This window comes from Rattus norvegicus, chromosome 13, assembly GCF_021556685.1.
Source record: "Rattus norvegicus strain SHRSP/BbbUtx chromosome 13, alternate assembly SHRSP_T2T, whole genome shotgun sequence".
Lineage (NCBI taxonomy): Eukaryota > Metazoa > Chordata > Mammalia > Rodentia > Muridae > Rattus > Rattus norvegicus.
In genome coordinates, this window is record NC_141546.1 from 68,844,795 (window position 1) to 68,872,793 (window position 27,999).

The 27,999-nt window shown below is 44.8% G+C and overlaps 2 long non-coding RNA genes across 2 annotated transcripts in view; one reads left to right on the plus strand and one right to left on the minus strand.

Annotated features, from left to right (window-relative positions):
- The window catches only part of LOC148001692 (uncharacterized), a 70,945-nt gene that overhangs the window by 35,614 nt on the left and 7,332 nt on the right, over positions 1-27,999 (minus strand). The gene's annotated exons all lie outside the window — the stretch shown is intronic.
- LOC148001694 (uncharacterized) lies at positions 26,302-27,999 on the plus strand. The gene is made up of 2 exons (XR_015636034.1): positions 26,302-26,442; positions 27,150-27,999. It is a non-coding gene; the product is annotated as an uncharacterized LOC148001694 (long non-coding RNA).

The window sequence follows — 27,999 nt, forward strand, 5'->3', positions numbered from 1 at the left end:
GGTAGAAATGGGTTCTATCTACACCATAGTTTCAGCTCCTCTCCTAAGTGATTAAAATCACTTCTGGACCTCCAAGGCCACTGAAGCTTTGGGTCCTACTTCCTGTTTCCCTAGTAGGCATCAGCTTTTCCACTTCTTAAAGTTTGTCCGAAAGAATAGAGTACTTCCGGCCCTGGGTGGAGGGAGGCATTACACTCTGACGTGCTCCAGAGGTTAGAACATTTCATACTCTACTTTCCTTTCTTCGGGTTTAATTCAGCTGGGCCTGTCAGTCAGCTGGTCAGAAAGATCGTGCCTTCTCCAACAACCAGCCAAGAAGATGGGTGGAAGAATGATCCGTTAATGTGATAATATACTCCGCTTTCCCTAAAACCAGGCCCGCGCCATGGTCCCTTAAGGAGGGGCAGCCCCGCAATTCTGCTGAGTCAGCTCGTTTTCCCGAATCTTAACCCAGGAAGGTTTAGTTTCCTCCTTCTCTGCTTTGCTGTCTTTTTCTTTCTTATCTTGGCTAGGGCCTAAGCATTTTTTTCCCTGGGGCTTTGACTCTCTCTCATGTTCTCTGAAGCCATTCCTCTTGGCTATACCTGCCTGTTACCTTGTGGGTACGTCATGACCTCTCTTGCTCATACCAGCCGAGCTCAAGAGCTTTCTTCCTCTTTTCTGTATCCTTCCTCCACAGCAGGCAGGGTTTACTGTTTGTCTATGCTGTTGTTTTCTGTCGTGTGCTCTTAAAATTGTCTTCAAGCTTCTTAGTGAGTCCGTTTTAAGTCCTTTTTTTAATGACGAGTCTAAGAAATAAAAGAAGGAACCCATTGCCTGGTAACACCAGGAGGCTCAGTAAACACTATCTAAAACTTTTTTTTACGTGCAGGACCTATTCTTATCATGGCTAGTCCATCTTGCCACATTATAATTTTCTGTTTGCTTTATTTAATGTGTTCTATGTGTATGAGTGTTTTGTCCAGCATGTATGTATGCGCACGCCATGTCCATGTTGGCGTCCACAGAAGCCATAAGAAAGCGTGCCTCAGATCCCCCAGAAACGTAGTTACAGGGATGGCTTCGAGGGACTAGGAGTTAGGCAGCATCTTCGTTAGGCAGACACAGGGGGAGGGGGCATGACTGGTTAATAAAATGGTGAGCTTCTGAGAGTTCTTCCTCACTCTCCTGATCTGAGACAAAAGCCTGGCAGCTAAAAAAAAGTCCTTGTGGGTATTTTCTCCTGCTAGTAGGCCCTCGGTTGATGGACTGGTTCAGTGAGTTCATGGCTAGATCAGGCTGTGTTTGCTCAATAGTTGTAGGCTAGTCAACCGTACGATCTTTCTTCAAACTGACCAACCCTAAATGAGGGGAGGAAGAGCCTTCAAAGACTTAAAAATCGGGCTGGAGAGATGGCTCAGTGGTTAAGAGCACTGACTGCTCTTCCAGAGGTCCTGAGTTCAAATCCCAGCAACCACATGGTGGCTCACAACCATCTGTAATGAGATCTGATGCCTTCTTCTGGTGTGTCTGTGGATAGCTAGAGTGTACTCGTATAAAAATAAATAAATAAATAAATAAATAAATAAATAAATCTTTAAAAAAAAAAAAAAGACTTAAAAATCCCAGTCCTCTAGAAGAGAATGGGTTTTCAGGTTCTCCGCAAAGCCAGGGGTCTTTTTCTCTGTGTGTCTGTTCTGTGTGTCTCCTCACCCCACCCCACCCCTCCGTGTGCCTTCCTTCAACTACTGATTCTATGTGCTGTGTTTGAGATTTATCTGTGGCTACCTGTCCACCTGGAGATTTTTTTTCCCTGCCTTTTAATTCTTTAAGGAGCAGAGAAAATAAACCCCACCTAGACCCCTGGAGATACCACTTGTGTCTCAGACTTTGGCCCTCAAGAGCAAGAGCACACTCAGTTCCGAGCCTTCTCTCCAGCCCTTGCTTTCCAATCTTTCAAACTGCAGTTTGAAAGGAAAGGAGGAAGAGGCGCCAGAGTGCAGATTGAAAACCACCATGGTGTTTACTGCTTAAAGGAACCACAAGTTCATGGCAGCCTGACTGACCAGAGAAAAACCTGTTCTGTTTAGGCAAAAGCTCAGCGGCAGCAAAACTAGAGTTCTGGCCAAACTCTGCGGTGCGAACCACCGCAACCCGCCTTCCTCCTCAACATGGGCTTGGTCCACATTGGCAACGTGGATAAGCAGCACCCTGTCTCCCTCCAGTGATTCTTCTGAAGCACAAGCTCCGGGAGAGTCATACTTTTCTAGACATCAGCTGAAGCTGGGCCACATGCAAGAGAGAGAGAAGGAGGGCAAAAGGAAGACAGCTCAGCTGGCTGGCCTTGGCCCTTGAAGAAACAAGCCGCAGCAGGGGAAGAAACATACTGTTCCCTACAATCTGATCAACTGTGCAGACCTCTGGCTTGCATACTCAGGGACGCCAAGGCCCACAGGCGAAGCTGATTAGAACAGGCAGGAAAGGGGAATTGGAGATTGTTCCTGGGCAGATGAGAAACAGGTTATGAGGAAGGTGGTGTGTGTGTGTGTGTGTGTGTGTGTGTGTGTGTGTGTGTGTGTGTTTGTGTGTGTACACACACGTATGAGCACGCCTGCTCAGTTGGAGCCTATGTGGGGGTGAGGAGGATGCTGCCCCCAGGAGGGGGCAAATGCATAATACTCTACTTGTGCCCTGAGATCCCAGCTCCTAGGGTGGCCTCTGGCAACTGCTGAGGCCGCACAGCGAGAAATCTGGAACAACAAAGGCTGAAGGACAAAATGATCTCTGGCCAGAGGGGTTGCTGGCTTTCCAGGGCCAAGAGCTTCATTTCAGATGGACAGGGGACAACCAAGAAATAGACAAGGGTCTGTGAAGTGAACAGAGTGAAGGAAGGAAGCCAAGGAGGCCGTGGAGGTGCTGGGTGCAAGGCGCGGTGTGAGGCTCTTACACACGGGGGTCACACTATGAAATTGCCCTCACTCATAAAATGGGAAGCAAACAGCTCTTTTCCTTCCCCCAGGTCAGCGACACCTAGCATTGCGTAATACCAGAGCCATTTGTTTATAAAGCAAACCAGAAGCCAGCCGGGGAATTTAGTCACGGTGAGACTATAGAACATGCATTTTAGTTTACAACTCAGAGAACGATGTTCAGGGACGTGAAGACCAAAGTACTTCTCAAGCCTTTGCCTCTCAGCCACACCTGTGGAACTGAGAGGCCCTCTTCCTGGTGGGCACCTGCCGTACCAGCAGACACCATTTTCCGCTGCCTCTACTCTAGCGCCACCTGCTGGCTCTGGCTGCATAACAGCATAGTTCACTCGGGCGAGCTCTGCCAGTCTGTACAGCCTATCTTTCCACATTTCTTCGGTCTTTTTTAGTTTTTTAAAGGTAAAACTTTAATTTATTCATGAACAAAACCCAATAGAGGCTAAATACTTCTAAATTTATAATATATCCCCCATTTGAAAGGCCACACTTGGTGCAATTTTTCGGACCCATTATTTGAAATATATAGAAACACTATATTAAAACACACACACACACACACACACACACACACACACACACACACACACACACACACACACACACACACACCCTAAAAATGACTATTGAATAACAAGAAAAGGATTTTAGATAAGTCAATGTTATTAAACATATGTTTATAGAGAAGAGTCAGTTTTATATGTAGATAATCATCGAGGATTTTTAAGATTTATTTTATTTGTATAGAGACAGGGCCTCACAGCCTTTCCCTCGCTGGCCTGCAACAAGTCGTGCTGCTTCTTCAGCTCACCAAGGCCTCCTCAGCGTTGTCTTCAGACTGGCTCAGGTTTCTAGTTCATCCTTTTCTCAGTTGAATCTTTTCCCTATGATTTTCTTTTCTTTTTTTTTTTTTAAAGAAAAAAATCCTGAAATTCCACTGACCTTTGTTGTTGCTTCCTGTGGTTATTTGTTTGCTTATTTGTTTATTTTTCTGTGTAGGCATGCCCATGCAATAGTGTGTTTGGAGGTAAAAGGACAAGTTGCTGGTGTTGGCTTTCTCCTGTCGCTCTGTGGGGTCCGGGGGTTGAGCTCTGTCATTGGGCTTGCCTATAGGGCCTTTACCTGTGGAGTCGGCTCGAGAGCCCTTTCCACTGCTTTAGAGGGTCTACCTTCCTTCCTCTACATATTTAGAACATGTTTCGGAGAGTTTGGTCCTATGTGAGAGGCACAGTGTGGACTACAAACACCCAAGTCAGTGCCTCTACCCAAGGACTGAGTCTGGGCACACCCGAGCAGTCCAGTTGTGCAACAAGGGCCTTTCTTGCCTGAGAGCCCTCACTGAGGATGTTAGATGAGTCCCATTTTCTGCTTTTGACCTCAATACTCTGGCTCAAAGTTCAATTCTCATCCACTGACCAATCACAGTGGGAGAGTCAGCCTCGGGGCCAGTTGATGTTGATGGTGAGGCTGAGTGAGAAGAGTTTTCTCAAAGTGGCAAGGGTGAATGTTCATTGCAAGCCAGAAGATGAGAACCAGAGAGTAAGGGTCTCGCCAAGTAGATAACGAGGCCGGAGAGAAGAAAGGGATAAGCTCATTGCTTAAAGGTTTTCAATCCCTTTCTATGTTTCCTGGTAGAATTTGTTAACTCTGCCCCCACTGGTTCATGCATTTGAATATTTAGTCCCCTGTTGGTGGCACCATTTTGGGCATTTGTGGAACCTTTCAGGACATGGGGCCAGGCTAGAAGATATAGCCTTTCAAAGACAGAGCAGACGTGGTCCAGTATCACAGAGATGTTATGTATGAGTCGCTGGTTCTCAAGGCCAAAGAGCCATTCACAGCTAAATCTTCCTGATTAGGACAGACTGTGTGTCCCTCAAACCACAAGCCAACCAACATTCTTGCTCTTCTCTTTCTCTCGGGTATTCTGTCACAGCAATAAAGCACTAACACAGGGTTGATTTCAGAACCCAGATTTGGGAAGTACCCAAATGGAGGCGGACTCAACAAACGTCAGTCATAGTTATGATTCTAAGCACCTACATGGCACCTGACACAGGGGTCTCATAAGATATTCCTTGACAGGAAAGGCAGCTGTAAACTCAATATATTCAAGGTAGATTTTCTCCTGTCTAGGATAATTAAGTAAGGTGTCAATTTGGATGAGAAAGTCACCAGGTCCATGTCATTCAAGCAAGCACCCAAGTGTTTATTTTGTAGAATCATCTGGAGGACCAGGTTAGTTTTCAGATGTACATTCTACCTATGTAGCTCAAAACGTGGCTAGGAATGAAAAGCAACTGAACCATGGAGGGGGGAAATTGGCAAGTTAACCACAGAAGTACTTGAAATTTGGCCTTGGGGAAGAACATTTCTCATCCAGAAGCCCAGGAACAGAGCCTTCCTTGGCTAGCTTCCACCTTCTGGCAAAAGACCAATTCCCATGATGAAATAAGACACAAAACATGGTGTCTGACTTTAAGACTCCAGCTTAGTATAGAATCTATACTGATCTATATTACAGATAGAGGTGATCTTGGTAACTCTCATAGCAAAGAATTTTGGTTTTTTTTTTTTTTTGCAAAAAAAAACAAAAAAAAACAAAAAAACAAAAAAAAATTGCTGATCCCTAGTAAGTCTCAGCAAAGTCAACTGTACTAGGCACCATGGACCAGGGGATGAGGTAACAAACAGGTTCCTTTACAGGCCTGGGAGCTAAGGTTGTCTTAGAAGTCATGAGATACACATCAGAGAAAATGATCAGTAAGAGCAGGGGAGTTAGCCCCAGGAAGGAGATCAGACATGGGTGCTGAGTACCTACAATTTCCCAGGGTTTGTTCCATTGTCAGCTCTCCCAAGGAGCTAGAGTTGCTGGGTGTGGGTATCACCTTCTCCTTAAGTTTCCCCTTGCCTCTCCACAGTCCCAGTACATACTGTCTAGGTCTCTGTGTCTGGGCTTTTCACAGAAGCCAATTATACTAATTTTCTCTTATTAGCACCTTCTATAGGAAAACCTATTTTCTCTCTCCTTTTAATAGAGTCTCACTGTGTAGCTCAGGCCTTGAACCTATGATCTTCCTTGCCTCAGCCTTCTAAGTGCTAGGATTATAGGTAATCTACTATGTCTGGCTTTAGATAGATCTTGAGCCGCTAGGATAGTACCCAGCTTCCTCCTACCACTGTTTTCCCTTGGCCCCAGCACTTGGCCCTCCCGTCTTAGGGTTGTGCTTTTAGTCTTTTAGTAATGGCTCACTTTCCATTACCCGTGCTTCCCAAACCTCCCAGGATCTGGACTTCGCCTTTTCTCGATACCTGCTTACTACCCTGATGCCGAGGCAGAGAACTGTGCTGCCCTCACCTCTGTCCCCGGAATACCTGCTGCCTTCTCAGGTCTAAGGTCCTGTCAGCCTTAGGACACGAAGCTGCATTTCAGCATCTTCATCTCTTTCAAGAGAGCGAGTCTCTGGTGAGTCCCATCATATCCTTCTCTCATCTCGGCGCTGGACTTGGCAGACATCACTAATTGATCGTTGCATTCGCTTTCATGAAGCCAAGGGTAGGTCTTTTAGTATAACTCCCAGGAGGCCGATGTAAATTGATTGGTGAGATGGAACTAATTCTATTCTTGACCTGCCCAATCCTTTACATATTCATGACTTGCAAAAGGTGACAAGTCATGGCTATAGCAGCTGTGACAAAGGGGAACAGCCTGCCTGGAAGGCCTCTGTAAACATGCTTTCCATGGGAAGATGAGGTGCCTTTAATGTGCTGTAGAAAACACCCAGGAACACATAATCTTTCCCACATCCAAATCAACTCTATGCTTCTTCCTCAGCTATGCTTCTAGCTTTTGCATTAATTAAATAACTCTAGTTATGTGGAGCTCACAGCATAAAGCTGTAGCTGCTTTCTGGAGTCAGTTCTGCAATTTTCCCCTCCAAGCCATTCTCCAGATATGCTAAATTCATATCGACAGCTTGTGGAGGGCTTGGATCTTCTGTAGTTTTTCTGTACCAACAGAACTGATGAGGCTCAGCTTGGTAAGGGAAACTAGGGGAGTCTTTCGACATATGAACTCCAGGTGAATATGCTTGGATGTAATTTGTGACAGCATCAGACATCACCTATACAGCCTGTAGCTCTGAGTCAGAATCCAAGACTGTGCTAAGATGACCTCACTAGGAATGTCATCACAAGGGATGGAATTATTTCCAACCCACCAAATCAATTCACATTGGCTTCCCGAGTGCTATACTTAGATAAATTAGAAAACCTACCCTTGGCCACATGAAAGTGAATGCAATGATCAATTAGTGATGTCTGCCAAGGGCAGGACACTGTAGGACAACATTGTAGGAGCTACAGTCAGAGAGTTAGAAACTCAAGCCTTGGGCTGGAGAGATGGCTCAGCGGTTAAGAGCACCCGACTGCTCTTCCAGAGGTCCTGAGTTCAATTCCCGGCAACCACATGGTGGCTCACAACCATCTGTAAAGAGATCTGGTGCCCTCTTCTGGTGTATCTGAAGACAGCTACAGTGTACTTATATATAATAAATGTAATAATAAAAAAAATAAATAAAAAAAAGAAACTCAAGCCTTGTCTTTACTACTTAGTAGCTCAGTGATATTGAGCAAGTCACCTAATCACTTCCAGGTTTATTTCTCAGCATTAAAAAGCAGGTGGATTACAGCATCTGCTTTGCAGAGTTACTGTGAGGTTCCACGGAGGTAATTCATGCCCAGGGCTTACTTAGTACAGTATCTGGCACAAAGTGTTGACGAACATTAGCTGTTATTATCATAATTACTAATACCTGGTTCAAGTGTGGTCACGGCAGCTCGAACTCAGCACATCCGAGGGTGGCAGGGCTTGAGTCTCTGTGTTTAATTACAATTAAAGGCACTTGTAGTGATGGTTGGAACTTCCTAGTTTCTAAGACATCAGCAAAATTTGATGCTTATTCTCTCTATTCTCTCTCTTTCATGTGTGTGAAAATTAATGAAAAACAGATGTCCTTGTAGGCCAGTTGAGTGGTACAATCTCTCACTATAAGAAATCACTAGTCTTATCTGACCGCGTGGATTGGGTCCTAGTTATTTATAAGACAGAAAGAAGGGTTGGGGATTTAGCTCAGCGGTAGAGCGCTTGCCTATCGAGCGCAAGGCCCTGGGTTCGGTCCCCAGCTCCGGAAAAAAAAAAAAAAAAAAAAAAAGACAGAAAGAATTCCTTGGCTTCCTCTCTCTGAGTTTTTCAACCTTATCTCCTGATTTTCTCCAATAAATCTCCTGAGCCTGAATACATTATTTTCGTATCCCTGCAACATGCCATTCCTGCCGAGAACTCGTGTTGCCTGTCTAGACATTATTTTCTGAGCGGTTTGCATACGGTTGGGATTATTGCTGCTTTGACTATTTGGTTAAATTTCTCGATGAGGTCATCGTGCACTAGGGTTTTCCTGGAAGGTTATTACAGTCTTGATTTCTTATGGCTTGATGATTATCCAGGCTTTATATACATTCTCGAATCATTTAAGTTGCAGCTTTTGGTTTTGAAAAGGGTCAATCAATCTTGTTGTGTGGCATGTGATCTCTGGAGCCTTGACTATGAGGTGCCCTCCGTAAACTTATGTGCTTCAATAGTTGGTCTCAAGCAGTTTCTTCTCTTCTTTTTCTTTTACATTAATTAATTTATTTACTTTATATCCAGATCACAGTTTCCCCTCCCTCCTCTCTTCCCAGTCCCTCCCTCTCTTTAACCTCTCCTCCCCCCATGTCCTCCCCTTCTTCCTCTAAGAAGAGGCCTCCCATGGATATCAAACCTCCTTGGCCTATCAAGTTGCAGTAGGACTAAGCAAATCTTTCCTATTGAGGCTAGACAAGTCAGCCCAGTTAGGGGAAAGGGATCCAAAGGTAGGCAGCCGAGTCAGAGAGAGCTCCTGCTCCTGCTATTAGGGGTCCCACATGAAGACCAAGCTACACATCTGTTACATGTGCAGAGGGTATAGTTCCATCCCATGCATTCTCTCTGCTGGATGGTTCAGTGTCTGTGAGCTCCTAGAGGTCCAGGTTAGTTGATTCTGTTGATTTTCTTGTGGTGTCCTTGACCCCTCTGGTTCCTTCAATCCCTCCTCCCCATCTTTAAGATTGTTCTACTTCAGCCGATGTTTGGCTATGGGTCTCTGCCTCTGTTTCCATCAGCAGTTGGGCAAAAGCTCTCAGATGACAGTTATGCTAGGTTCCTGTCTGCAAGCATAGCAAATACAGCCATTTTGTCCTGTTGACAGTGTCCTTTGGCTTATAGAAGCTTTTCAGTTTTATGAGGTTCCATTCATTAATAGTGTCAGGGAAGTTCCTCTCTCTCTCTCTCTCTCTCTCTCTCTCTCTCTCTCTCTCTCTCTCAGCACGAGTCTCAAGTTGGGCTAGTCATTGGTTGGCTATTCCCTCTATTTCTGTTCCAATTTTATCCCTGCTTATCTTGTAGGCAGGACAAATTGTGGGTCTAAGGTTTGGTGGCTGAGTTGGTGACCCCTTTCCTCCATTGGACTTGCCTAGTTATAGAAGGTAGCCATTCCAAGTTCCATATGTTAGGAGTTTTAACTAGGGTCACCCTCATGGATTCCTGAGAGTTTCCATTGTCCTAGGTTTCTAGATCATCCCCAAGAGGTCTCCTTTCCCTGAAACTGATTCCATTCTCTCTCCCTCCATCCTTCCCACACTGGATCCTTCTTGTTCCCCTCCCCATTTTCTCTCTTTCCCAGGTCCCACCCCCTTTATCCATTCTCATGTCTATTTTATCTCCTCTTCTCAATGAGATTCATGCATCTTCCCTTGGGTTCTCCTTGTGACTTAGCTTCTTTTTGTCTGTGGAGTGTAGCATGGCTATCCTGTAGTTTATGACTAATATTCACTTCTGAGTGAGCACATGCCATTTATGTCTTTCTGGGTCTGGGTTACCTCACTCAGGATGGTATCTTTTAGTCCCATCCATTTGCCTGAAGATTTCATGATGCTCTTGTTTTTAATAGCAGAGTAGTACTCCATTATGTAAATATACTACATTTTCTTTATCCATCTTCAGTCGAGGGACATCTGGGCTGTTTCCAGTTTTTGGCTGTTATGAATAAAGCTGCTATGAACATAGTTGAACATGTGTCCTTGTGGGATGGAGGCGAATCTTTTGGGTAAATGCCTAGCAGTTGTTAGCTGGGTCTTGAGGTAGAACTATTCCTAGTTTTCTAAGAAACCACTAAATTGATGTACAAATTGGTTGTACAAGTTTCCATTCCCACTAGCAATGGAGGAGTGTTCCCTTGCTCCCCATCCTTGCTGGCATGGGCTGTCACTTGAGTTTTTTGATCTTAGCCATTCTGATTGGTGTAAGAGGGAATCTCATTTGCATTTGATTTGCATTTCCCTGATGACTAAGTGTTTCTTGGCCATTAGAGATCTTTCTGTTGAGAACTCTCTGTTTAGCCCTGTACCCCATTTTTAATTGGGTTATTTGGTTTACTGGTATTTAATTTCTTGAATTCTTTATAAATTTTAGATGTTAGTTCTTTGTCTAATGTAGGATTGGTGAAGATTTTTTTTCCCATTCCATAGGCTACTGTTCTATCCTACTGACAGTGGCCTTCACCTAAAAGAAGCTTTTCAGTTTCACGAAGTTCCATTTGTTAAGTGTTGATCTTAAAGCCTGAGCCATTGATGTTCTGTTCAAGAAGTTGTCTCCTGTGTCAATGTGTTCAAGGCTATTTCCCACTTTCTCTTCTATCAGATTTAGTGTATCCGGTTTTATGTTGAGGTCTTTCATCCACTTGGACTTGAGTTTTGTGTAGGGCGGTAAACACGAATCTGTTTGCATTCGTCTACACTTGGTCAGACCTGCACCATTTGTTGGAGATGTCTTTTCCCCCATTGTATAGTTTTGATTTCTTTGTCAAAAACCAAGTATCTGTAGGTGTGTGGGTTTATTTCTCAGTCTTCGATTTGATTCCATTGACCAACCTGTCATGAGGTCTTGCTTCAAAAGTCACAAAATTGGAAAATATAAATGAAATGAATGAGTTTCTAGACAAGTACCACTTACCAAAATTAAACCAAGATGAGGTGACTGATTACAACAGACCTATAACAACCCCTTAAGGAAATAGAAGCAGTCATTAAAAACCTTCCAACTAAGAAAAGCACAGAGCCAGATGGTTTTAGCATCAAACTCTAGTAGACTCTCAAAGAAGAGCTAATATCAATACTCCACAAATGATTCTACAAAATGTAAACAGAAGGAATAGTGCCAAACTCATTCTATGAAGCCATAGTCACACCAATGACTACCAACTTCTGTACCAATAAAGGGAAAAGAAATAAACTTTATCTTGTTAAAACCTTTGCCCATTTCAGATAGATTCATCTGCAGTTGATACAGATAGTGATGACCTATCTGAAAGCATTACTTCAAAATCAGCCTGTCACATACATGTTTCCAAACACTCGAAGGTCCTGCTCTTAATTGTCACAGGGATCCAGAAAGTGCTTCAGAGATGGGCACTGATGCCTAAGGGGAAATAGCCCAGAATGATCAGTTATGAGTCTTCTGTTTCAAACTGCACTCTTTAGGCCATGGGGAGGAATTTACTTTGAGAGCCAAGATTTACTTTAAGATAACGTTTTTATCCCCTAATTCTCTATACATCGAGAGCAGTATCCACGGTTTGCTTATAAAGTGTGAAAGACCAGGCGGTAAAGCCCAGCATTGAGATAAAGAGGATATGACTTGGGATTTCCAACTCTCAACACAGGGTTCAGGGAAGGTGGCTGGGGTTCTGATCTGAGCATCTTTATTCTGTCCCAAAGCCCCTTGGGTCCATGGCAGCAAGATGGAAGGACATTGGTCTAATGAATGGAGATGTTATACCTAGGAGTGAGTCAGAGATTGGGAGTGATCAGTGACATTAAGACAGGTCAGAGGTGTAGTGCCATATTGGATTTGGGCCTGGCTGCTTTGTAACTGCATGGCCACAGTTAAGAAGTCATGGGATTGTTGGACAGAGGCCTCTCCCATGTATTTACGGCACAGGAAGAAAAGACCAAGTAGTAAACACCCGATATCTCCACTGCATGACCTCTGCTGAGCCCGGCTGATGCATGTGGAACTGACACACCTGGACCACACCTGGGTGGTGGTCAATTTACTTCTGCCTTTTACTTCCTCAGCCTTTATCCTTGAGATTTAGGCTGGTCTTCTGGGATTTCTCCCTAATTAATTCAGGTCTCCTAGTTGGTCTTTTGTTACCGAAGTCATGAGCCAGGTAGTCACGAGCCAGGGTTTCCCACTGTGCTTCCCAGTTATTTTCTACCTGGAGACTTGGGTATATAAGTGGTGAATAAAGCTACAGGAGACTCTCACTATTCCTCTCACTCTCACTATTCCTCTCACTCTCACTCTTCCTTCCGCTCTTCCTCTCTCTCTCTCTCTCTCTCTCTCTCTCTCTCTCTCTCTCCCTCTCTTCCTCTCCTGGCTTGACACGATAACCTGTGTGTGTGTATGTGTGTTTCTTTCATCCCGTAGGCTTTCGCCCGATTCTCGGTACCAGGTCGGTGCTGGCGCCGACACAGAGGGTGGATGGAAGAGGGAAAGACTGGGCAAAATGGCTCCTGGTAACCTAGAGAGAGGATTATAACGGTGGAAGCAGGAAGCAGGGCTGCAGAGAGATTTTAGTCAAACAAGCAAGGTGAGGGTGGTTACAAAGGACAACTGATTTTTTTTTTCTGGTATGTGGAGTCAAAGTACTGATGCTGGTATCTTAGGAAGCAGACTTTGCATCCTAATTGTAAGACACAGGACAAAAGCACCCAGAGTGTGAAAGTGGTGTCCTGGAATGGGTGGAAAGGGGGCCACAGGTAAAAGGCCATTTCAAAGGACCCATTAATGTATGCCACATACTCATGTCCTAATGTAGTGTTTGCTCCTCTACATGGTGAAGCGCCAAGTAATTCTGTTTGAAATATTCACTTTCACAATTTTTTTTTCTTGGGCATCTCAATATTTATAAAGTTCCTCATGATCTTATTGGATTTTTCAACTGTCCAACTTCTATAAGGCTTAAGATTTTGCATGTGTTTTGGGCCTTATATTTCTAGTTTTCAAATGCAGAGTTTTGAACTGTCTGCTTGCTCTGAGTTCCTCAACACGTGGCAGAGTAGTCAGACCTGTCAGGCTTGAAGGGCACCCAGATGATGCTGAGTGATGGAGGTTTGTAGGTGGAATTCACGGGGAAGCAAGGCAGTGTGCTAAGGCAGCTTCACAGCTACCCTGGGACTTGGGCTCCCCCTTCCCTGTGAGAATCCTTTGTTATCACCCAGAGACCACTGTCACATGGTCACATCCCATCCCTGGACAACTCACTCTGTCTCATGGTTCTCTCATACTGAGTTGCCTTGGTTAAAGCCTCTTTTCCGCTGCAGTTAGCTGCCTGTGGCTTGACAGCTCGCATCCTGAATGACATAAACCACAGCAGTTCAGACAGGAATGAAAAGCCAGGGGGCATTTATTGTTTTATTTTTTTTCTCATCAGGGGTCTATGGCAGACACCCAGAACTTCCTAGTTTATACAGGCGCAGGTAATGGGGGCTGATGGAAATGTGAGAGTTGACTGTGGGAGGAGTCTCCATGACCAGATAGAGCCATAGACTCTTACTGAGTTTTAAACTTACCAAAAACCTAGATATTAAAGAGAAAGACCCCTATGTAAGTTGAATCCACCAGTAGATCCTGCTTAGATCAGAATTAAGGTTAATTTCCTCTTCTCTGAAGTTGAGACAGGAAATTGTTGTCATACAACACACCTGGTGAACGCCTTGAACGGCTCCCCACTCTCTGCCACAGTGAAGGATCTGTCTAAATGAACTTGCCCGAGGGTACAGTAAACAGCTAACCAAGGAGTGAATAACTCACTTAGTTGTCAGCTTCAAGATGCAATTGTCACAGCTTTCATGCCTTTATTGTGATTGTCACACTGTATACCCTTGAGGTTCTGGAATGGGTCCTATAATGTTTGAGAAAGAATTCTAAGGTGTTGCCATCTGAGAAGGAAAAAAATGTTAGCATTTATTAGACATCTACATGGGAACAGGAGGAGGCAAACTATCATAAACTGGGTTCTTGGCACCTTATGCCTTAAAAAATATTTATTTATTTGTTTTATGTATGTGAGTACACTATCACTGACCTCAGACACACCAGAAGAGGGCATCAGATCTCATTACAGATGGTTGTGAGCCACCATGTGGTTGCTGGGAATTGAACTCAGGACCTCTGGAAGAGCCGTCAGTGCCCTTAACCACTGAGCCATCTCCCCAGCCCACACCTTGTGCCTTATACTAACTATACTTTCTGTCCCAACTATGGCAGGCACCTTCTTCCTTACCCCCTCCAACTCACTAGGTCTTGGTTTGGAGATTTCATTGATGCTTGGCTTCCTTTGTGTCTTATCCCCATTTGAGAGCTATGTGAAATCTATGGCCATCAGTAGCTCTTGTGAAAACTCTCTCCCTTTGTACTCTCCCAATTTTAAACCTCATCCAGGCCAAGCTGTTATTATTCTAAAAATTGTTAGTATTTAAAATTTTATGTTTTGTGTTTCTCCGTGTGAAGGTGTGTGTGTGTGTGTGTGTGTGTGTGTGTGTGTGTGTGTGTGTGTGTGTGTGTGCATCTAGAGGCCAGAGGACAACCTTGAGTACCGCTCTTTGTGAGTACCACTCACCTTATTTTTAAGGTTATCTTCAGGCTGGGCTTCCCTCCTGGGCTAGGCTGGCCTGCTAGTGAGCATCAGGAATCTGCCTATCTCCTCTCCCCCAGCAGTAGGATTCCCCAGCATTCACATCCTGTTTTTTCATTCTTTTTTTTTTTTTTTTTTTGCTTTGTCTTGTTTTATTTTTCTATTGAATTTTAAAAATTAAAATATAATTACAATACCCCCTTCCCTATATTTTTCCAATCTCTCCTTTTCTATCCTCCCTCTCAAGTTGATTGCCTCCTTTTTATCACCATTGTTACACATATATGCATAACTCTGCATGTGATTTTAGGGCTGAATAATCGATTAGAGGGCTCATCCCTGGAAGGTGCTAATTCCCCTACCCTAAGCAGTCACAAGTCACCAGCAGTTCTTTGTCTAGGGGTGGGATCCTGTGATCCACTTGAAGGCTTTTTCAGATGTCCTTTAGTTAGCCATGTTGTTGAGGTATCATGGCTGCAACTTCTTTGTCATTTCTAGGAGACACACTCTCACAGCAGACTTCTCTCTTCTGAGCCTTAGATGCTGGAATTGTGTTGTAGATCTATTCGCTGGGGACTGAGCTCCATGCAATCCCTTGATTTCTGCATTATAACCTGTTGTGGTTTCTTGGAATGGTCTCTGTTGGCCGTAAAGAAGTGTTTCTTTGATGAGGAGCGAGACCTATACTCATCTGTGGTTATAGGGATGCATTTTAGAATGCAGTTTAGAATTACGCAATCTAGAAAAGAGGTAGCAGCTTCTCTCTGAAGACCTATGGTCCTCACTAGTCCTGAGTAGTTGCTGATCAAAGGCACTGGCTAGGTTTTCAGGAAGAGGCATGATTTCCCTCTCACTGAGTGAGTCTTATATTTAACCAGACAGTTGCCGGTTACCTCCAAGATATGAGTGTCACTATGGAACTTTTAGGGATATTTTGCCATGCTGGTCATTGTTATGGTTCACTGGCATCACAGCTGGATAGGACTACTGAGTGCTTCCCTCTGTTTGCAGTCCACATGGTAAACCATGTAAAGTTTTATGGTGCTTTTCTAGGACTATAAAAGCTGGACCACAGGAAGAAGAGTTTTAATGTAGGTTCTGGAAATCTGACTCAGGGCCTTGTGTTGCAGGGCACGCACTTTACTGACTGAGCCATCTCTCCAGGCCCTAGGCCTCAGGCCAGCTTTTTCAGACTGGCAAAGTTATTGACATTCAGAAGTGGGATAGTTCATGGAATGCCAACTGGATGCCGGGAAATGGTCTGGTGAGTTAGCACAGCCTTGAGAACCTCGCCATCTGTAGTTTAGGAACCCTCTTAGTTTCTTGGTATAGAAACTGAATTGCAATCAGTACATTGAATTAGATTCGAATGGAACTGATTTACATGAATTAAAGACACCAAAGACTCGTCCATCATTACAGTTTTTAAAATGTATCTTTTCATTGTAACTGTTATTTTTAGACGGGGTTTCTCCATGTAGCCCTGGTTTTCCTTGAACCCACTCTGTAGACAACTCAGAGGTCTGCCTATCTCTGCCTCTCAAATGTTGGGTAAAAGGCGTGCATGCCATGCTTGGCAAAATGTACTCCTTTTCAGGCAGAGTGCAGTCCTCTGAACCACACACTTGTCCCCAGGACAGAATCTCCGTGCAAATAAGGTATGACCAGAGCATGGTTTGGTGGACATGAAACTGCATAAGCTAAAGGGATTTGGGTCATGGTGAGCTTTCTTCACACTGACGGACCACCTCACCCTGCCCAGCATCCTGTGTTCTGGCAGTGCTCCCAGCACCCTGTGTTCCAGCATCCCGTGTTCCGGCAGTGCTCCCAGCATCCCGTGTTCCGGCAGTGCTCCCATCTTCTCTGGCTTGCCTTCCAGTGGCTTCTAAATGGGCAGCTCTTCTTTACCAGCCTCAGAGAAGTCGCTTCATTTCTCTGAGCAAATGTCTTCTACTATGGGGTGACCCTTGCAGGTTCGAGGCTTCCCCTTTTCACAACCTAAATAGCTCATGTGCTAGTGACGCAGCCTTACCGCCTCCAGATGATACTAACTTACTTGACCTCAAATCCTTTTTCCCCTAAAGTGTTTATTCTTATTTTTAATAATGTGCGTATATGTGTGTAGGGTGTGGCACATGTGTGTGTGAGTAGCCTTGGAGTCCAGAAGAAGAAGGCATAGGATCCCCTGGGGCTGGAATTATAGACAGTTGTGCATTTATCTGACATGGGTTCTGGGAACTGTATTTGGGTCCTGCAAAGAATTTTTCTACTAGAAACATGTACTCTTAACCACTAAGCTATCTCTCCAGCCCTGATAAAAGGTCCCTGCTCCTAGTAATATTACACAGTGAATGAGCCCCTAGGTATCAAATGCATCCAAAGCAGCATGCCACAAATTACTCCCAGAAGTGTGGGAACTAGATAACTCATTCTGCCACCTTCCTCTTACAGGTAAGGCAGCTGAGGCCCTGTGCAATGCTATTCAGCTAAAATGTGATTCTGGGTATTCAAAACTGACGCCTAGAAATAGAGATGCGCTGGGTGAGGATGAAGGGGTCTGAGGATACAGGGCATTTTATCAGAATCTCCTTAGTCCCCTGCAAATTGGGGAGGAGAGTGAAGAGAGGTCACTGAGGACGTTCTCCCGAGTTTGGGGACATGTTTTCTCTGTATCTGTTCTTTTCCCACTGAAGATGCTGATAGAGGTTCCCAGGCTCTGCAGGGTGTTGAAATGAAAGTCTGCAGAACACCGCTCGCTCAGATTCCTTGATCTGCCCAGTCAGGTGCACTGAGTTCCCTGTCCTACTTGCAGCGTTTTGGCAGAGGTGGAACCGAGAGGAAACGTTTGGAGTGTACTCTGGATGCTGTCTGAGCGCCCTTCCCTGAGCTACATGGGGTATCAGTTTGGCAGGTCACCTTCTGCTGGCACTGGGACTCGGGGACCCGAGAAGCAAGCGAGAGAGACAATGGACAGAGAACTGAGCATTTTCAGGGCAGGCTCGATCCCCATTTCCATTCAGGGCTCCTCATTAGGCCGCTGATGCCCCACGGACCCGTTATTCCATTAGGTTGGCAGGGCTCACGGTCCCATTAGCAGCAATGTGTACCAGAAGGATTCCAGCAAGAGGAAAGAAGCTGAAAGAACTGGAGGTTCTGGTCCAATTTTTAAAGAAAAGCAGATAATGAAAAGCCCATAGAGCCCAGAAATACTTCTTTCCATGGCTCATTCACATGGAAATGTAAACCCGATAATAATGGACATGATGGCTCTGGGAGCCAGAGTCAGCACGGCTCCAGGCTCTCAGTGTAGACCCTCCATACCCACAGGCCTCACTCCCTAAGCCGCCAGCAATTAACCAAAAGGCTTTACTAAACCAAAAGGCTTTGACAAACCAGGCATTGTGGCACCTACTTGTAATCCTAGCACTTGGGAGGCTGAGGCAGGGGGATCACCACAGTTCAAGCCAGCTTAGGGTACATAGTGAGGCCAGTCTGGGCCACATAATGAAACCTTGTTTGTTGTTGTTTATTTGTTTGCTTGTTTTTTTTAAAAGGCTTTAATGTTGTATCTCTGGACATTTGGCCAGAAGAGACACGAGTATTCTAATTAGTGAACTAACAAGCACTTGAGAGCCAGACTAACCCTTCCCGGAGCACGTCCTCCCAAGAACTGGGTGCTGAACGCACTCTCCATCAAGTACAAGAAGACTCTTTGATTGTTATCTTCACCATGTGGAGCAGAACAAAGTCGGCAGTAATGACATCGGCGGGAGCTGTTGTAGATCCTCCCATGGGCTAGCGATCTGTGCTGCATTGAATGAATCTAGGCTGGCCAAGTACAGGTCAGGGCTGAAGGGAAGGCAGATCCCATTTCTTGAAAGTCAAAGAAGCAGGTATTGAAATAGAAGAGAAAGCACCTCTGCTTGCTACTTAACCTGTAAGTGGCCTGTCCTGGTGCTGATTCCAAGTAGGGATGTCCAACCTAGGCCAACACACAACCTTCATGCTCATCCACTGGATTTCCAGCTATCCTTACTTGACCCCAGCAGGCAGACTGCATGGCATTAACCCTTCCTATCTTACAAACAGCATCTCTTTGTGGAGGTACACCTATGGCCAGTAGAGTTGATGCTCAAACACAGAGTTTATGTCTTAACTACAAGACTCTTCCAAAGATTTAGCTCCTTAAAAGATCTCAGGCTAATTATGGTGGTTAGGTTTAAGAAAGGAAGTCAAATTTGGGACTTTCCATTCGAAGACAAGTTTTAGGATATATGAGCTTCCTAAAGGTTTACTTTATTTTTATTTATGTGTGTTTCTATGCATGCATTCCACATGTGCCAGTTCCCAAGGAGGTAGATGAAGGTGCTGGAATTATAGGCTGTCATGAGTCAGCTGATATGAGTGCTGGGAACCAAAACTCAGGTCTTTAGCAAGAACAGCCAGTACTCTATCAGTGAGCCCCACCCCCTCTCTCTTTCTCTCTCTCGATAGCCTGAACCTGACTCTTTTGAGAAGCCCTAAGCCAAACCTTTTATCTCAGAAGACAGCCTGGTAATAGTAACATCCAAACAGAGCTAATGTGTCCTCCAGCTTCTGAAGCTGACAGCCATGTTCTGATTCCCACCTGGTGTCAGGTGTCACCTCAACACTCACTCTCCTACTGCCACTACCTTGTCTTTGATTTCCCTGGGCTTAGGGCCCTCCTTCTTGTTTTTTCTTCCATGCTATTTAAGAACAACTATGGACCAAAACCAGAAGATTTTTCCCTTAGCAGCTTGAGTCTTTTGGAGACAAGAAGCTAGAGAAAGGCATTGGGTGAGCCCTCAATCATGGCGGCAGAACTCTCATTTTTTACCTCACCCTGGACCCTTTGGATGACAGCAGTGCTGTGTTCATAACCTCAGCCTTCTAGAGCCCTGCTGGGAAGCCACAGGCTCATGTCTTCTTGTGTTTGTTTTGATTTTTCATATATATGTATATATATATCATATGATATATATATCTCATATATATAATATGACTGAAGGACTGAGGAATATACCTTTTTAGATGAAACATTCACATATTTGTTACCAAGGGGTATGAGGAGAACGTGGCGTTGCGAGAAGGAAGCTGCCTTAGTGTGAGAAGGCAGTAGCTGTCCTGAACCCATGGCTGGTAACATCCTCTTCCCTCGGCGCCCTGAAGGTGCCCTTCTTACATTTACTTTTTCCCCCTTCCAAATTGACCTTCACTGGGAAGAAGAACTGTGGAGCTCAGCCAGACACGGCTGTGTTCTGTCCTGTGCTCCCTGACCCAGACCCTTATTCCTCCTTTCAGTTCTCTGGGCTGACGACTGACTCACTTTGGAGTCTTGGAGGCTTGGAGAGGAGATTTGAATCCCTGGGATTCTTAGAGGCTGGCCAGGGTACACGCAAACAGAGACGGTTTTTCTGTGTTACTCAGATTAGATGAGTACGATTGATTTCTGTACTATTCCTTGGTACACAAATGTTGAGCCCAGCTTCCCTAAGTGACACAGGTTGTTGAGCCCACATTTTTCAAAGCTTTTAAAATATGTTAGCAATGGCTATTTACTGAAAGAACATGAATATGGACGATGATTATACACACACACACACACACACACACACACACACACACACACACACATATATATATATATCCAGATTTCCTATATGAAGCATCTAACCAAACAACTAATCAAATATGAAATTAGTTTAATCATTCTAATTTGAAAGAATTAACCTCCCATGCCAGAAATGGGTTAACTCCATAGAAGCTGTTAGTCAGGGAGGCCTCAAAGGGCCCTAAATAATATAGACTTTCACTATCCCTCTTGGTTACCCACCAGAAGTAGTTGATAAGGCCCTATTTCAGATGATACCATGTGGATACAGTGAAACTGAATTAGACCTGAGCTAGAAGCATCTTGGCCCTGTTTGCTAGCGTTCATAGTGCTAGATGGTGGTATACAGGCTGCCAGAGGGCTAGCAAGGCTGGGTGAAGCCATCTGTAGCCCTATTAAGCTGTGACATCTATAAACTACAATGCCCACCTGCCTGACAAGAAGTATCCACAGGCACAATAGTGGCACAGATATAACAGGGAAAACCAATCACTCATAGAGTGGGTTCAAGACCTGCTCTATAAGAGGGAATCCATGCCTACTACTGTAAATCTGCTCCACAAGTCATGACTAAAGCAGACTTGGGATGTGGGGCAGACACACCTATGTTTACCTGAAGTGACACATCAAAGTCTTCTAAACATGTTCACAGCCACGGAGAAAGGCTATCCTCAGCCTTAATCAGAAAACCCACTCCATCCAGCGCATGAAGGCAAATGCAAAAACCCATTCTGGGGATAAAGGACAGCTGAGGCTAAGCCCCAAATAAGACAACTCTACCATTTTCTGTAAGCCAGGGAACATCATAGAAGAAAGGTAGAAAGGATACAAGTACTGGAAGACAGGAAGAAGGGGGACCAAAGGCCATCTTCTAAGAGCAGCACAGCCATGGCAACCAGGACTCCACAGAAGTTGTGTGGACTTACTGGTGCGGGGTCTTCCCAATAGTCAGCCGTCGATGGAAAGGGGGCTCTCAGAGCCTACCACTTCCTGCTGGTCTATTAGCGACTGACAGACGTGGGGGGAGGGGGATGGTAGTACATAGTTGTGTATCCAGTGGTAAGCCCACCAGGCTTTAGTTATAAGCTAAGACGACTTGGTTAAACTTTGTGGGACCCAAACAATAAAGAATATGGGGGAAAGATGTGTAAGGAAGAATGGCTGCTGACAGGACTTGTAGAAAAACAGTCTGGGGTGGGGGTCAGACTGCATGTATCAAATCATAAAAAAAAAAAGAAAAGAAAAGAAAGAAAGCTTATTTAAAAATAGGCCATTTCCACAGTAGGTCTTTTGAGCTTCTTTGGAACAATTTTGGTTTTCCTATAGCCACTCTCTTCCACAAATCGAGTCTGGGTTAGACTGGTAAATTTGGCTACAAGCGAGAAAGGACAGATGTGCTCAGCTCTCCCTCTCCTCCATCTTCAGGGCTCTCCACCCTTTGACCTGGGGTCAACAGTTCCTTTCCAGCACAAAGCTGCCCTGGGGTGGGGGGACTCCTTCAGAGCTCGCCGTTCCGCAGTGCCTGGTGACTGGATTCTGAGATAATGAGTTCTGTTCTGTTTGCCAAGCATCTGCTTATCACCAGGCTGGGCAAATATTGTTGGAATGTTTCAAAGAACCGCGACTCAAATCCCAGCACAGTCCAAATCACCTGGCTAACTGCTTTGAGCACTCGTTCAGTCCTGGCATCGACAAGTCCTTGAAGCAGGTCAGAAACTTCAGTGAAAACAAGCATAGCTTGTCCCTTTTGTGATGTACACATGAAAATGAGATACAAGAAGCTAAGCTCACCTAGATAATTATCTAGAGGTGTGTACGTGTGTACGTGTGTGTGTGTGTGTGTGTGTGTGTGTGTGTGTGTGCGTGCGCGCGCGCGCGCCTGTGTGCACATCTATACACTCATGAGAGAGATTGATGTGTGCTGTAGTAGGTCTCTATTCCATTTTAATTTGTTTAGGGACCTCCATACCTTCTCGTTATGCTGTCTGCCTCCCGTCAACAGTGCAGAGGAAGTCTCCTTCCCACACCCCCTCCCCAGCTTGTCACTGTTTGTAACACTTCATCTAATGAATAGCTCGGTCTCATTTGCATTTCCCTAATGAGGAGGGAAGCTAAGCACGATCTCACATATGTTGTGTCCATTTGAACGCTTTCTCCAGCAAAATTTCTGCTCAAAACCTTCGTCCATTTTTAAGTCAAGTTATTTTTCTGCTATTGAATTCCTTTTGTCTGATTTCTTAATACATGTTGGTTGTTAATCCCTTATAGGATATATAGGTTGTTGTGCAAATTTTTTTTCCTATTCTTCAGAGGAAATGATTTTCATTTAGTTGCTTCCCTTTCTGTGTAGACTATTTTAAGTTTGGTATAGTTCCATTTGTTTATTTTTGCTTTTATGGCCTCAAGTTTTGACGAGATATCCAAAATATCATTGCCAAGCCCGGCCTCAAGGAACTTTCCCCCAATATTCTTAACTCTTATGGTTAGCTCTGTGACCCATTTGAGTTGGTTTTGTGTGTGGTAAAAGGTCTAATTTTGTTGTTTTTTTTTTATATATAGAAATCTAGTTTTTTCAACACCATGAATAAAAGTAATTGTCCTTTCTACCTTGCCTCTTTGTGCCTTAGTTGGCATACGTAGGTTACGTCTGCTCCATGGGCCTCTGTACCTACTATAAAGCCAGCACCAAGCCTTTTGTTACCACGTTCACAAAACACCATCTTAAAGCAGGAAGTTTGTGCCTCCAAGTATGTGTTCCTCTTTCACACTTAACTTGGCTGTTTCAGATCTTGTGGTTCCACGAGAATTTGAAAGCTGTTCTCAACTTCCTCTTCCTGTAGGAACTGTCATCGGCATAGAGACCCACTACCTGGTTATTGCCTGGAGGGAGATGGGTTTTATAACAGTGCGATCCGTCCACACTGTGCTCCATTTGTGCGTGCCGTCTTCAGCTTCTGAAGCAGCATCTTTCATGTGTGTGATTATATACAGGGTTGATTTCTTGATTCCGTTTTTCCTCCACCCAGAAATATTCACGTATAGAAATTTATAGAACTCTATCTCGCAGCTTTATTAACTCCACTTATTGGTGTTTAATAGAGTTTGGGTCAAATCTTTTGAGTTTCCGTGTAGACAATAGTGTTGTCTAGACGCTTACTTCTGTTTTCCCTGTCTAGCTGGTCTGTGGGACTTTCACTGTTCTGCTGACTGTGGTGTAGGCGTCTGAATGAACAGGATGAGGGTTCTTGCCTTGTCATTGACCACAGGGAAAAAGTTTTCATTTTTAATCATCTATTATGATATTGGCTATAGGTTTTTCGTAGATGCTTTTTATTTTGGCATTACAATTCAAGTGAGTCCCGGGACATAAAAAATAATAAGAAAAACCTCTAAAAATGTTAGTGTTTCCTTTTATGGAAGTGCACAGACCATAGTTGACTAATTTGAAAGATTCAAATAAGTTTAGGATTCCGTGTAAACAACATCTGTGTATGATAGAGGTAACTCCTATGATCAGAAAGTTCCCCATGACCCCTTGCAGTCAGTTGACAACTGTCACTTTGACTGCCATCCCCTAAATACTTGTACTGGACTCCTATAAACAAAATAGCATAGAGTGTACTTTTTAGCATTTAAAGCCCAATGCATATATTATTAGCTTTTCCTTTTCATCGCTGAATAGTATTTCATGCATGTAATATTCCACAGTTTACTTATCCATTATGCTCTTGATTGGCATTTGGCTATTTCCAAATCATGGCTGTTGTAAATGAAGCCTATGAGAACATTCTTGAGTAAACAGTTAAAGGTGAAATCATTGGAATACAGTAAATAAGTAACATTATAAGAATAGGTCAAATTGTGCTGGTGAGATGGCTCAGAGGGTAAAGGTGCTTACAGTGAAGTCTGCCTACCTGAGTTTAATCTCTGTAAAAGTAGAGAATCAACTCTGCAAAGTTGTCCTGTGATTGCATACATGCTTTGACACACACACTCCATGACTCCCTCCTTACCACACAGACAGACAGACAGACCCCCCACAGAGAGAGAGAGAGAGAGAGAGAGAGAGAGAGAGAGAGAAAGAGAGAGAGAGAATTTGATCAAACTATCAGTAACTCCTTTGAGATAAGTCCCTGCATATTATTTTAGTTTAAATTCACTTTGAATTCAGCTTTTCTTCACTCAAGTGTTGTAAAATTCATTTCCAGGATTTTCTCACTTCTTAAACAAAGACTTTCTTGATTACAACAGTAGTTCTGGAACATTTTTTAAATGTGTGATGTTTATTGGATATGTGATTGTTTCCTTGTGTTTTGCTAGAGTAGAGAGCCAGTCTTTGTATGGGGGAAGCTCACAGTCTATATGGGCAGCCAGTGTTGAAGAGCAGTGGTGAGTGCTCAGAATAGGAAGCCACTGCACTCCTGAAGAGCCTCTGTCAGTCTTGGAGGGGTCTACAGGACACTGGACATCCCAGAGAAAGAAACATCCCAGGAAATCGAGGATGATTCATCTGGAGATGAAGTGGGTGCCCATGAATAGAACATCAGCCAGGCATCGGGAAGGCACCTTGGAGGCAAGACCTGGATCACAGAGGACCTGAAAGGCCGCTGCAAGGCATCTGGTCTTTACTTTGTCTCTTAGAGTCTCTATTGCTGCGATAAAATGCATGAGCAAAGCAACTTTGGGAGGAAACATTTCATTTCACATTGTGGTTTGTAAATCTATCACTGAGGGAAGCCATGTCAGGAGTTCAGGGCAGAAACCTGGAGGTAGGAAGTGGGGAGTGCCTCGGAGGAGTGCTGTTTACTGACTTGCTTCTCTTGGCTTGCTCAGCCTGCTTTTTTATGCCATCCAGCATCACCACCTGCTCAGGGGTGGTGCCACCCACAATGGGTTAGGCCCTCCCTCAGTACCCAACAGGTGACTCGAATGGAAACATGTTCTCAATTAAGATTCCCTCTTCCCAGAGATGTCTAGATTTACGTCAAGTTGACAAAAACCAGCCAGCGCGTCTTGCAAAGGACATAGAGCCACTGGCGGCTCCTGCATGTAAGAGCAGGTGACACATGTAGAATTAAGTGGCCACCTTTCTTAGCCACAAGCATTGACGTGGACTTTTTTCATGTCACTCCCTGCCTTGGGTTCCCCATGGTTCTTGAGGTTTCTATCCTAGTTCTCTTCTGTCCGGTCCACATGGTGAACTTTGTGGTCTGTCAACAGGTGTCGTGGCACAGTGTTGGTGGTTATTTGGTACAACGGATCGAACCATGAACTTCTAGAGACTGTGGCTACCCTGTGGTAACTGGATTTTGATTTAAGGAGGGGGTAAGGAGGACACAGAAACGAAAGTCCAGTCCCCGCCTCCAGGGACATGAGCATTGCGGTGAGGACAAATAAAAGGTTCACATAAAAACATGAGAACAGAGGAGTGAGGGCTGGGTTACTCCCAGCAAGACCAGGGAGGCTGCTGGGAAGGCGCTAGGAGCTGGTGGGGGCAGGCGAGGAGAATGGGAATGTAGCAAAGTGAAGGGACAAGGTCAAAGGTATGGCAGAGCCAACAAGGACACAGAGGTCCAAGGAATGAGGTAAATACTGAGAGATCAACTGTGCAGCATGGCATCGTCAAGGGGTTGAGGCCTGAGATGCGGGCTAGGGGTTAGAAGGAATCAGAACATTCAGGAACATCTGAGCACACCACCATACAAGGTCACATAAATCACTTGCATAACAAAGTGTGTCCAGTCAGTAAATAGATGAGGGTGTGGGCGTATTTGGTAATTGCACCTCGCTGCCAAGATCAACAGTTCGTGCGCACAATTATTCATTAATCTTAACACATGTAAAACATAAGCGCTCAGTACCAGGTACTGGAGAGGCCTATGACCAGGGCTGTATTCCCAATAAAATCACGCACTAGTTTGACCTCTAAGGTGAGACTTCTGAGGGAAACTGTTGAAGGAATAAAGGACTGGAGCCTCCATCCAAAGACCTTTCAGTCTCTGTGGATAGAAACTATCTCCGTCGTATTTCTTTTTCATAAGTACTACCTACACTCTGCTGCCTCACCAAGGTAAGTGGGTCATTCCCAGAAGGAAACAATAGCTTAGATGGAGTGGAGAGTTCATCCTAAGCACGCAAGAACCAGGCAAGTGGAGTGAGTGCCTGAGGAGATTTTGAGGTGGAAGACAGCAGGGAGTGTGAGATCTACAGCCAGTGGGGAGTAGGAGTCATTTTATAGGAACACCAGCTGCTGCTAGTCAATGAGAATCAAGTTAGGATTTTAAAAAAAAAAGTGCAAATTTGTGTTTTCAGCAAGTGACATCTAAAGTTCTTCTCCTCCCAACCCCCACATGCCCAGGACCCAGCATGATGGGCTTGATACCCATATAGAGGAGAAGGCATGTAGGGAGGGAATCATTATTTACTAAGACATGGAGCCCTGACCCAACTACCTTTTGTGATGGACACGACACTGAATTCTGACATCTCTGTGTTTAAAAGGGGGGAAGGAACACCACTGTTCCCACAAATGAGTCAAGGTGGCGAATAGTGTCAGGTGTCAGGGCACCCCCTCCCCCAACACACACACACACACACACACACACACACACACACACACACACACACACACACACACTTCTGACAGCTCTGGTGCTCAGCTGCTGGATAATCTCTGCCCTCAAGCCTGGACCAGGCTTCAGAACAGCTCCGTCCCCAGCCTGCCCCAGTCCCAGTGTGTGGCAGTTGATGGTTCCCTGGCTGTTTGTTCCGCTGAAGGAGACAGAAGACTGTACTGTGCTGGAATCCTGCCCTACCCATTCCGCACAGCTGCCTCCCCCAGCGCCTGAGAGTTGCTGAACAGACAGAGAATCAAAGATGATTACGGGCTGCTGGAAAACCGTGTGCTTCCGCCTGGCTGCATCTGCCTGCCAAGATGTTATGTAAGCCACAGACCCGTTCAGGCCTGGAACCAAACAATGCCGTTGACAGCCCTTCTGTGACCTGCTCGAAGTGAAGCTTCCAGGATCCCTGCCTGCCTCACCTGGAGTGCACCTGCCCCTGGAGAACCTTGCCCATCCTGCGCTGACTAGCCGCTTTTATATTTGTTTTGGGGTTTCCCGGTCTCTTCTCCCTTCCAGCACAGACGTATGGGTGGGTCAGGGCCAAGAGTTGACTTTGGTCAGATTCCAAGTGACTAAGACATTTTACTTCGGAAAGCTCCATTTCACAATCCAGGGGTTGTTTTTCAGCCTCCTAAGTGAATAATTCACTCTGGCTGTTTAGACACTAGAGCTGAACTCCTGGAGCCCCCAGATGACCTCCTGGCTGGAATGGGGCTGAGTGAGCTGCTCTGATAACCAAAACCTATTGTTCTCTAGCGATCCTAGATATGCCCCAGGGTCCAAGGCACCTAATGGATGCCAAAGAGCTTTTCTTCCAGCATGTCCATGACTTGGTTAAATGTGCTGGCTGCTCAGCGCTTCGGTTTTTTTTTTTTTTTTCCTTCCTCTGCATTTTAATGCTAGGAATTCTGCAGATTTCTGCAGTAGGCACACTGGAAAATTCAAACTGACGTAACAGCTGTGCCCACGTTCAAGTGTATGTATTCATGTATGCGAGTGTGTAC